Genomic DNA, 12,640 nt, shown 5'->3' on the forward strand with positions numbered 1-12,640 from the left:
TGCATGTTACTAGGGAATCCACTATACCTTCCAGCTATTCGGAGTTCGCTGATGTGTTCAGTAAAAAGGAAGCAGAGACACTTCCTCCTCATCGACCCTATGATTGTCCGATTGACCTTGTTCCTGGTGCTCCTATCCCTTTTGGACATATTTATCCCCTCTCTGAATCAGAGCTAAAAACCCTCAAGGAATACCTAGATGAAAACCTCCGGAAGGGGTTCATTAGACCTTCCTGTTCACCAGCCGCTTCCAGCATGTTTTTTGTGAGGAACAAGGACCAGACTATACGCCCCATCATCGATTACAGGTCTTTAAATAAAATAACTATTAAGAATCGTTACCCTCTTCCCCTGATCAATGAGTTGATTGAAAGATTAAGAACAGCTACCATCTACACTAAACTTGACCTTCGTGGGGCATATAACCTTGTTAGAATCAAGGCCAATGATGAATGGAAAACGGCATTCAGAACCCGATATGGTCTTTACGAATATCTTGTCATGCCCTTCGGACTATGTAACGCCCCTGCAACCTTTCAGCATTTCATCAACGATATCTTCCGTGATCTCCTAGACGTTTGTGTCATCATTTACTTAGATGATATTCTCATCTACTCCAACAACCTTGAAGAACACAGAAAACACGTGAGATGGGTATTATCCAGATTAAGAACACACAAATTATACGCAAAACCAGAAAAATGTATATTTGAAGTCAATGAAATCACTTTTTTGGGATATGTTATCTCCCCTCATTCAATAAGTATGGATACCTCCAAAATAGATTGCATTGTCAACTGGTCTACCCCTACTAATACTAAAGACTTACAACGTTTTTTGGGATTTGCCAACTTCTATAGGAAGTTCATTAAAAATTACTCTAAGGTTGCTCATCCCCTCAACCTGCTCAATAGCAGTAAACGGTCCTTTGCTTGGAACGAAGAGGCTCAAGCAGCCTTTGATGAATTAAAACGGAGATTCACAAGTGCTCCCATTCTTCAACTACCTAATCCTGCTTTTCTCTACGTCATGGAAACGGATGCTTCTGATACAGCTATCGGGGCTGTCCTCTCTCAACACCAAACGCCTCAAGATCCTCTTCATCCAGTAGCTTTTTTTTCACGATCTTTGTCTCCTGCTGAACGAAATTATCCTGTAGGAGAAAAAGAATTATTAAGCATTAAAGCTGCATTCGAAAACTGGCGTCACATACTTGAAGACACACACACTCCTGTAATTGTTTATACCGACCACAGGAACCTTGAATATCTTCATTCCAACAAAACACTCTCTGCCAGACAAGTACGCTGGAATCTTTTCTTTTCCCGTTTCAATTTTCAAATCATCTACAGACCTGGATCCAGAAATAAAAAGGCAGATGCCCTGTCCAGAATTCACCAAGATCTTCCTGTAAACGAAACTCAACCTCCTAAAATCATAGGTATTATTTCGTCATTAACTGATGATATTAAACATCTTAAGGAAGAAGATCTTGAACTTCCCAAACAAGGCAATCTATCAAAAAAGGACGGGTTGTACTACTTCAAAGACAGGTTATACATTCCTCCCTTGTTTAGGAATAAAATACTCTCCTTGATTCATGATTCCCCTCTGGCTGGTCATCCTGGTACAAGGAAAACACTGGAGCTGTCTAAAAGATATTACTGGTGGCCTCGCCAGGACAGAACCATAGAATCTTATGTCAAAAACTGCCCAACCTGTCTGAGATCAAAATCTGACCATCATCCACCATTCGGTCAATTACTGAGCCTACCTGTTCCAGAAAGACCTTGGCAGTCCATCTCAATGGATTTCTTGGTAGAACTCCCTCCTTCGCAACATCATACTACCATTCTGGTGGTGGTGGACCGTTTCACCAAGATGTCCCATTTTATTCCTTTAAAGAAATTACCCTCTTCATCTGAACTTGCAAAAGTATTCATCAACAACATCGTGAAACTCCATGGCCTTCCTGAAGAAATCATATCAGACAGAGGAACTCAGTTCACCTCCAAATTCTGGAATGAGATGTGTTCCTCCCTCAACATTCAACGTAAACTATCTTCAGCCTATCATCCTCAAACTAACGGACAAACAGAGAGAGTTAACCAATGTCTTGAACAATACTTGCGGTGTTATTGCTCTCATTTACAAGATGATTGGATCACGTGGTTACCAATGGCAGAGTTCTCATACAACAACTCGGTACACACTAGTAGCAAAATGACTCAATTTTTCTCAAATTTTGGATTCCATCCTTCTTCATTTCCCGATCAAGGACTTCCTTCTTCTAATCCATACGTCTCCAACCATAACTCGTTCATGTCTGCCCTCTTCCTCAAGTTACGTGATAACCTTAAAAATGCATCATCTGCTCAGAAAAAGTTTTTCGATACTGGTAGACGACCTTCCCCTACTTACAAGGTTGGTGATCTCGTATGGCTCTCTTCAAAAAACATTGTTACCAACCGTCCCTCAAAGAAACTAAGTTCACTCTTCCTTGGCCCTTTTCGTATATTGTCACTCATCAACGAAAACGTGGTTAGATTGAAACTTCCACCTACCATGAAACTGCATCCAGTCTTCCATGTGTCGTTGCTTAAACCACACCACTCCGACCCTTTCATGAGGGATGTTCATACCACTCCTGATCCCATTCTGGTACAAGGTGAAGAAGAATACGAGGTTCAGAGGATTCTCGACTCACGAATCCATCGTGGTTCCTTACAATATCTTGTCCGGTGGAAGGGCTACGGTGTTGACGAAGACTCATGGGTGTCGTCCTCCGCGGTGCATGCTCGTCGACTTATCAACGCGTACCATGCTCGCTACCCATCCAGACCTCGTTGACAGCATCCGGTGGCTGCTTCTTATGAGGGGGGTTCTGTCAGACCTTCCGGCATTCGCTAACCGTGGACTTCCGGGTTCTCGGAGCGCGGCCACTCCCCCTCCTATGACGTGGTCGTTCCCAGGGTTCATAGAGAGTCCGCGCCAACACCACAGTGCTTGATCAACTCGAAAGCTCCCGCGAACTTCAAACTGGATATTTACTTCTACTGTGTATCGGACCCGGACTGTTTAATCATTTACCCTCCTTCTCCTCTCCTACGACCTCGGACTGTTTCTGGACATTCTCTTGCCTGTTGCAACCTCGATCCTCTGTGGAACCTCCATCACCAATTTGGATTATCTCTCCTTCATAAGTTAAGTAAACCAGATTGGCTCAAGTTTAATATATAACCATCTCTAATCTAAGTGGTTTGCTATCTGCTCCACTTATTAATTATCTGCATCCTAATTTGGAACTTCTCGCTGGTTGTGTTAAAGTTACCTTATCCTAAAACAACTTCAAACACCGCTGCTGGTTATAACCTGCCAGGAATTAAAGAGACAGTTCAAATTGATTATCTTTTTTATTTTAAAGTAATAAACGTTATCAAATTCAGAAATCTGCAGTTGTTTCCATCTTATCAACAATTGAGCGTTACACGATCATACGTGGTGGCGCATTAGTGGGTATGGTCGGTAGCTTCTCAGTCAATAGTGTTTCCCTCTCTGAGTCCAATGCTCTTTTGTAAGCTTTTTTAAGGCACCGGTTGGGGTAGCCTTTGTCCCTAAATTGTTTACGTAAGGTGTCTGCTTGAATTTTAAATTCTTGTATTGTACTGCAATTTCTGCGGGCTCTTAGGTATTGGCCAATTGGAATGCCTTGTTTGAGGGAACTTGGGTGAAAGCTCTCCCAATCCAATAGACTGTTCGAGGCGGTAGGTTTCTTGAAGAGAGTTGTTTGTATGGATTGCTTGTTATCTAGAGAGACGGTCAGATCCAAAAAGTTGAGAGTCTTCCCACCGAACTCCGATGTAAATCTCAGGTTGAGGTCATTTTCATTCAGGAGTGCTACAAAGCAATCAAACTCTATAGATGAGCCTTTCCATACTATGATGACGTCATCTATATATCTGGCCCATAAGTGTATCATGGGGATGAAGGGCAGAAATCTGGGTGAACCTATAACTACCTCCTCCCACCACCCCAGGTGCAGATTGGCGTATGAGGGGGCACAAGCTGTCCCCATAGCAGTGCCCCGCACCTGGTGGTAGAATTTGTTGTTAAAGAGGAAGTAGTTATGAGTGAGGATAAATCTAAGTAGGTTCAAGGCGAACTCAGAGTGAGCTGAATGGCTAGGTCCTCTTTTCTCCAGGTAGTGTTGGACGTGTCGTATGCCCCCCTCGTGGGGTATAGAAGAGTACAGGGCTTCCACGTCCAAACTACAGAGGTTTACTGGTTCCGGAAGTTGTTCCGGAAGTTTAAGGTTGGAGAGCCGTGCTAGGGTCTGTTTTGTGTCCTGGATGAAGGATGGAAGTGACTCTACGAACGGGCGCAAAATTTTGTCCAGGTAAATGCTCCCGTTTTGTGTGAGATTGTTGACACCGGATACAATCGGGCGTCCCGGAGGGTCCAGTTTGTTTTTATGGATCTTGGGTAGGCAGTAGAAGGTTGCTATCCTGGGGTGTCTGTTCAGGATGAATTCATGTTCATCCTTAGATAGCAACCCTCCACTGCGACCCGTATCCAGGATCCGTTTATATTCTTCCAGAAAGACATCTGTTGGGTCTTCCTGGAGCACACGGTAGGTTTCATTGTCATCTAGTACTTTAAGGGCCATTTTGACATAATTAGACGGTTGCATAATAATGATGTTGCCCCCCTTGTCCGCAGGTTTGATGACAATTTCCCTGTTGTCCTTCAGAAGCTTTAGTGCCCTTCGTTCAAGTTTTGTCAGGTTCATGCTCGGGTAGAAATCAAGCTCTACATTCCTGATGTTTTCAATTTCAAACTTGACGGCTTCCAGGAAGACTTCAATATTCCTGAAGTTACCAATATTGGGTGTAAATTTGCTTTTAGGTTTTAAATCTGTCTGGTTAGAGAGGACAGTAGTGTCATTCTCATCTAGTAGTGAAACCAAAGTCATTACCCCCTCAAAGTCGGTTTCAGAAAGACCCAGTTCTCTGGCTTTCTTGTCAGTTTGAAATTGATGGTACTTACAGAGAGCTAACTTTCTGACAAACAGGTGTAAATCTTTGATCCATGTGAACTTGTTATAGGCTGGCACTGGTACAAAGGATAACCCTTTTTTTAGTACGTTGATCTCGTGAGGATTTAAGTTATAGTCTGAGAGGTTAATAATCTGGGTCTGGTTGCTTAGTAACGTCTTCTCCTTGTGAATCTCGTACCCCCCCTGCCCCTGTTGCGGGTCTGATATGCTTGTCGGGGGGGGTCGTCCAAGCGGTCCAGTTCTAAAAAATTAACCCCTTTCTTAAGGATTCCTCTCGTATTGCTTTGGATAGGAGCTGAAGAGGTTGCTGTTTGGCCCGGTTGTCTGTTCTCACTGTCTGTATCAGAGGAGTCGTAGTCAGAAGTCATAGTGTTATCTGAGTTGGTTCTGGTTCTGCGTGAGAAAGTGCCGTAAACATTGCCTGTATCGTAGTCTTTCAAGTCTCGAATAAATTTATGGTGTTTCCTAAATTTTATTGATTGTTGGAATTTATCCAAGTTCTGCTTGAGCTTGATCTCTAGTTGGCTGAATGAAGGGTCAGTTTGGAAGTTACTAGTTTTATCAATTTCCTCTCCTAGTTGTTTATCAATTTCTACAAGTTTGATTTTCTCATATTTGCATATTATTTTCATGAAGGTGTTTGAGCAAGTGCCTGCCGCTACTTCCCATTCTTTAACCAGTTCCGGATTGTTGGCATGAGACGATGGGATGTTATTAACTCTCAATCCCCTCGGGATCATGTCTTTTTTGAGATAGTTATCCAATGACGAAATCTCCCAACTAGCTCTTATCTGCTGCCTGTATAGTTTGTTCAGTGTATTAAACGTCTGGTGAATATCTGATGGTATATCTGAGGTGTTAAGTTGTTCATTGGAAAATACATTTGCTGCATCTTTGCACCATGTGGAGCTATCTGGTTTATTTGCCAGAAAGCCTGTCATAATGGTATAGTTTAAGTTGTGTTAATGCTTGAATAGCACAGTTAGGTTGTAGAGCAACCCAGGTATTGAAACCTATTATTAATAGATAGTACAACAGCGGTGGAGGACCCACAGGTGATCACTCCACTGGAGTTGTAGGTGGTTGAAGGGAGTAAAGGGCATAACCCAGAAAAACGAAAAGAAGAAGCTGAGTGGAGTACACTAAAGCAGTGCATCCATAATCGGCTTCTAAACCCTGAATGAAAAGTGCTCCGTCAGTGTATGGCAATACAATGCTGTGAGAGGGAGCTAAAGAACGAGCTTATTTACATTAATTACAAAGAATAGTAGAAAAATAATAAATCTTTAATAACCCTCTTAAGGGAAATACAAATAGAGTAAAAAGTAGATGAACTACTCTATGAGCAATGCCGAGATAGATATATGAGAGGGAGTAGGGCAATTAAGCACTACTGAGACATACTCGCAATATAGACACTATGTTGCAATGTAGCTGTACAGACTTTGTTAGGCAGCTAAAAGGTGGATACACTGTGTTACAATGTAGCTGTACAGACTCTGTTAGGCAGCTACAAGGTGGATACAGTATGTATGAGTCATGCCCAGTATAAATTCCGATAACTCCCTGGGTACCACATAGAAGATAGTTAACAGCGTTTAGTGATAGTAAATTGGAGGACTCGTAAAAGAGTCTAGGGGGAACACTGTCATTTAAACTAGCACTATATTTTAAGTACTGACAGTGTTCCTAGTGTAGGTACAGCCAGTGATCGTATTTAGGTAGAAGGGGAAGATCGAGAGTGGATAGCAGATGATTGGTGCCTATCCACCTCTTGTCACCCTTAAGAAACCAAACAAGGAGTGGTATAACGCTCCGTGGTTCACACTGGACCTATTTAGACCTGTTTAGCAATCATACTCCGCAATCCACTAAATGCACCCGCAGGTAACAGTGCAAGACCACAGCGGGAGTACGCTTACGTTGAAATGCCCTTGTGGTAACCAGTCATATCAGTGGGTTAAAACGATAGGTGCGAGGCCTGTCTACAGCCCGAGGTAGTGGTGATTAGGAGTGAGGTAACCCCTTCAGTCCCAGTACCCAGAGGCTAGGCGTACTATCGGTGTGTTTAACGAGAGTAGGAGGCCTGTCTGTGGTCTGGGGTAATCGGGATCCGAGCGAGATAACCCCTTCAGTCCCAGTACCCAGAAACTAGACGTGCAGGCCTTAGAGGATTCCCCGCAAAACACAATCCCCAGCTATACTAATCACAGCTAATCACAGCATCGCTCAAATAAGTAAAAATAACGTAAAGGTCCTATGTAGGACAGTCTGATTTAACTTTAACTCGATAGCATTGCGAGACCTAAGGAAAGTCCTCAGTAGGACATTGTCATTACACTTAGACTTGGAGGAGTTATCGGAATTTATACTGGGCATGACTCATACATACTGTATCCACCTTGTAGCTGCCTAACAGAGTCTGTACAGCTACATTGTAACACAGTGTATCCACCTTTTAGCTGCCTAACAAAGTCTGTACAGCTACATTGCAACATAGTGTCTATATTGCGAGTATGTCTCAGTAGTGCTTAATTGCCCTACTCCCTCTCATATATCTATCTCGGCATTGCTCATAGAGTAGTTCATCTACTTTTTACTCTATTTGTATTTCCCTTAAGAGGGTTATTAAAGATTTATTATTTTTCTACTATTCTTTGTAATTAATGTAAATAAGCTCGTTCTTTAGCTCCCTCTCACAGCATTGTATTGCCATACACTGACGGAGCACTTTTCATTCAGGGTTTAGAAGCCGATTATGGATGCACTGCTTTAGTGTACTCCACTCAGCTTCTTCTTTGAGTCCGGCAAAAGTTGACAAATATTATTCCATTTTATAATCCTATCTATTTTTGTTTAAATCATAATGTTCTGTTTTACAGTGTTGTGATGCAATAGGCAATGGCATGTCTATTGCACTTGTATTCTTAGAAGTAAGGCTTGGCATGTGCGATAGGGGACTTTTAGTATGAGCTCTCAAAAATGCTTCTTCTGACATATCGATAGGCACTCAATGTTAGAAGGGCCAGACTGGGGTAAGAAAATGGTTTAGGCCAATGCCCCTTCCCTGGCCACTGTTTCTTCCTCCACCAATGCCGCTGCAGTGTGAGGGAGCTATAGTACACCTTGCTGCGTGGGCTGGTTTGTATACATCTATGGTTTATTAGCCTGCATGGGGAGATACCTGGGATGCTCCTAGCTGGCTCTGTAGAAAAGGCCATATATTGTCATGGTTGGGCCACGTCAAAGAATATATATTCCAAAATCCCTTTGGGTCTACTTATGGGACTGAAACTCGGGACTGGGTGAATTGTCTGGGATTAAAAAAATCATTTCAAATTATGAGCTAAACTAGCGAATTGAAAAAAGTCAGCTATGTTTTCAGTTCAGCTGTTTAAGCCTAAACTTAGAAATTAACTTTGAATTCAACACAGTTCACACTTTAGTAAGTAACCTGTAGTGAATTCAGGCCAGAGGAACTGTAATCAAAACACGAGGAAGGTTTCCAGTTTATCTATTGTACCCTAAAATTTTAAAATTTATTTTGAATTCACTTTAAATACATAATAATTCACATTTTACAGATCTGTGTGGCCAGGGGTGAACTCTTTTAGGTGACCACTCTAATAGGTGTTGGGATGGGGCAAACCTTCAAACACGTGGCCCCTTAGAAGCATATGTTTAATCATGCGTTTTTTTTATTGGCAGAATAATTATAATTGTGGAAGCTATTAGTACAATAGGATATGGACTTAAATAAGCTACCACACCTCACTTTTTTTCATATATAAATATATCATTTCTTAAATTTTTGTCTTTTTATTGAAATGTAATTGTGTTTAAAGCTAAATGAACGATAACCAACACTAAACCAATTTTAAAATGTTTTGTTTTTCTCATCTTTCTTAAACAGCAAAACATATGAATTTAAAATCTGCTCCATCATGACTGGGGGGATCTTACCCTTTTTATCCCCCCACTAGATTTATTTTGGGGGGAGTCAATCATCCCCCAGTTTCCATGGGGAACTTGCAGACTCAACTGAAATCAAATTTGATGTTGTGAGGTATAGACGTGCCCTGCAATTTAGCCCTGAATAAGTGACGATTCCACAAATTGGTTAGAAATACATATATTACATGTCAATAAAGCTTGGTTTCACCAAAAGAATATCATAACAAATTAACCACACCAGTATATTTAGAATATTGTCATGGGAAACAAGTCATCCATTAATGTTAATATAAAGGTATTTATTTATACTTACAAAGCAGGCGTGGAGGAAAGGCTTGGAGCAACTCACAAGTACAGTATTCTTTCTACAAATGGAAGCTGAATGACGACCTTCATACTGCTAATCTACTTAGAGGAATTAAGCTTCAAGTGTCTTTACCAGACCCCTCCTTTATTACAATGTCAAGTAATGAATGTCCATTTCCTGCGGAAGATCCTTAATGCACTAATGCACTCTAATTAAGAAGTATCAACGCATTTTAGAAGGCTTTAGAAGATATAGGCAGATATTTATCAGGACGAAAACAGGTGCTATTCTTGGGCAAAGTGCTAAATAAGGAGCAATCGCCATGGAAACCAATAGAATGTTTCTCATCATTTAGTGCTTTGCACCTTTTTGGCCTTGGTAAATGTAACGGAACTCCAGTACTCCAACCGAGTACCTCCATTGATGGATGCTCCTAGTGCTTCCCGAGGACTCCAAGCACTACATTTGACACTATCAGCACTGCAGACCGAACCTCTCTTCCTGTAGAGAGCGAAGCTGGAACAAGCTCTTAAAAGAGCTTAGTGATTGTAGCCAAGGGAATATGCTTAGCAATCCCCAGTGTAAATGCAGCCTTTTCCCCCCACACATGAGATGAGGCTCTATGTTGAGGGTAAAACAGGAACTCAGCAGTCTGAGGGTTTATTGGCACTTATATGCAACTTTTCCCACAAGGTTACCACCCACGTGGTCTTGTGGAACAATCAATCAAAACATTACAATACAGTCAAACACTCCCATTGATTACAGCAAAATCCTCCCCTCTGCCTGTGATATAATTACTGAACACAATGGGCTAACGTAATTATCACAGGCAGGAAAATATACAGTTTTACACAATATTCATAACTTTAAAAGTATTTATCACATTCACATAAAACTTACATATTCTGAACCAGCATACAAGTATACAAACATATGTCAAAATCATACAAATTGGTCCAGTGGTTCAAAAGTTAGATGGAAGTTCTATTTGACCGACTGCAAGCATGGCTTTCCGGCCCAAACCAGTTTCTCAGAGTTAGGCTGTGCAGCCGGTCTATCTTCTCCTCTATCCTGGACATAATTGGCTTAACTGGGTGTGAGGTTGGTAGGGCAGAGGCCAGCGGTGCTCTGCCCTGATGCCAGCTCTTCTGCTAGGGGAACTGGGGCATAGTCCTGCCTTGTAGCAAGGGGAACGTGGGGGTTAACATCTCCTCTGTTAACCCTGGTATCAATTTACACTGGTATCAAGTGAGGAGTTAGCTGGGGAGGGGAGAATTGGCTTACCTCCTCCTCCTGATACTCCTGCTGCCGCTGGGGAGGGAGACTGACTGTCTCTACTCCCAATAACTTGTCCTGCTGCTGAGGAGAGAGACAGATTGTCTCTGCTTCCTGTAGGACACACTTTTGCTGGGGGGAAAGAGCAACACCTTCGGCCCCCTGAGATGCATACTGCCACTGAGGAGGGAGACCGGTTGTCTCCTCTCCCTGCAAGGTACACTGCCGCTGGGGAGGAAGGACGCTGCTCTCCACTCCCTGTGCCTCTGTGTGTCTCTGGGGAGGGAGGACGATTCTCTCCTCTCCCTGTAACTCACCCTGCCGCTGGGGAGGGAGGATGCTGCTCTCCACTCCCTGTAACCCACTCTGACGCATTTGCTGCCCTTGCATAAAAGGAAGTCATTTGGTGCCAATTAAAGGAAATCATCTTGTACCTTCATGAAGTTTCGGCTCATGTTTGGGGGATTGGAGAACTACACTCTGGGGATTACTATAATCACTTTACTCCCCAGGGTATAATCACTAAGCTCTGCTAAGAGCTTGTTCCTGTTCCTGCTCTCTGGTATTCAGAGAGGTCGACCTACTGGAAGCTGGACCCTGGTCTTGGGTCCAGAGTGGGTGGAGACAGAGAGACCCTCCAAGCTGCGGCGGTTCGTGGGGTCTGCAGGGGTTATGGTGTCAGGTTGAGTGCTTGGAGTCCTCGGAAAGCACTAGGAGCATCCGTCAGCTGAAGGTACCCGGTCGGGGTGCCAGCAGTTCCATTACAGTAAATCTCCCACGTTATATTTATGAAATATTAGACATGAGTGTAGATTTATCAAGGAAAAACTATTTTTTTGAGCAAGCGTTAAATGTTGGGAGACGTTCTCTTTTTTCCATGGTGATAGATCCATATTTAACGCTTTGACCAAGAATTGCACCTTGTTGTTGAATTAAATAATCAATGTTATCATGTAGATCTTTTTAATGTTTTTGAGGCTAGTTGGTGAGATTGACTGTCACTTTAACACAGATTTGGAGACACTAACAGAGTGCAGGCATTCTGTCATGCAGACCATCTATACATATAGGATTAAAGCAAACTCACTGTCTGATGGTCTTCACTAGTTATGTGAGATCTCCTTCATGTTTGAGAAATCACTGAAGCAAATAGTTTTTGGGTTGGCACTATATTTGAGGCATGATAAACTCAGTAATGTGCAGCTTGTGATTACATTGAGCTATGCAATATAGCTAGCCTTAAACAAAAGCAAGGAAGCAGTGCAAGGTTCAAAAGATGTATTCTGGTTTAATCTAGGCCGGAATTCATGCCTGCCTAAATTTTTATGTCACCAAAGACATGGATATGATGTATTTTTTACTTTGTAAATCACTGTGGAGGTTAAATCTTATAACGTGTTATTTTTAAGGGAAATTATTAACTTTCACACATATATTTACATTATTTATAACTATATAAACAGAGGGATATATTGAACCCACTTATCATCAATTATGTTTTCTATGAAGAATAACGGATTAAATTCAGGGTTAATCACTAAAGTGAGACTTGTCAGGATTTCAAAGTGAATGTCAAATTAAGGGCCAAAGTTGCGGAATTGGAAGCATAACTGCCATGGATAATTTTTCTGGATTAGCTATTTTAATTTAAAATCGAAATTCACTCTGAATTACTTACAATTCTCACTTTATTGAATAACTCTGTCAGAGTGTGTGGGAGGGGAAGACAACAGCAAAACCAGGAAAGGGCTGGAAAATTTAGACCGTGTGGGCAAGTCCAGATGATTTTGGATGGAGAAATCACAGACCTCTGTGTAGAGTAGACGGTCATACATACATACATAAAACATATAACAGATTGAAGCTACAGGAGTTGTGAGGCATATATGATTACACAAAGTACCTGATCACATCCCCTGAAACAAGTTGAGAAAAAATGTATATAGTATGATTTTCTCAACATTGGAAGACCGAAGACCAACTAACAGAGGCCATCTCAAATGGAACATAGGGAACAGAGAACTACGATAAAGCATCATTCAAAAT

General features: G+C 41.9%; 1 protein-coding gene across 2 annotated transcripts in view; it reads right to left on the reverse strand.

The window, feature by feature from the left end:
* GNB5 (G protein subunit beta 5) overlaps positions 1–9,387 on the reverse strand; it is a 71,586-nt gene extending 62,199 nt beyond the window's left edge. For both annotated transcript variants that reach the window (XR_010090459.1, XM_063449054.1), the window contains exon 1: positions 9,323–9,387. The gene's annotated coding sequence lies outside the window, so the exon portion shown is untranslated. The remainder of the gene's footprint in view (positions 1–9,322) is intronic.
* Between the last annotated feature and the right edge of the window lie 3,253 nt (positions 9,388–12,640).

Source organism: Pelobates fuscus, chromosome 3 (assembly GCF_036172605.1).
Source record: "Pelobates fuscus isolate aPelFus1 chromosome 3, aPelFus1.pri, whole genome shotgun sequence".
Classification (NCBI taxonomy): domain Eukaryota; kingdom Metazoa; phylum Chordata; class Amphibia; order Anura; family Pelobatidae; genus Pelobates; species Pelobates fuscus.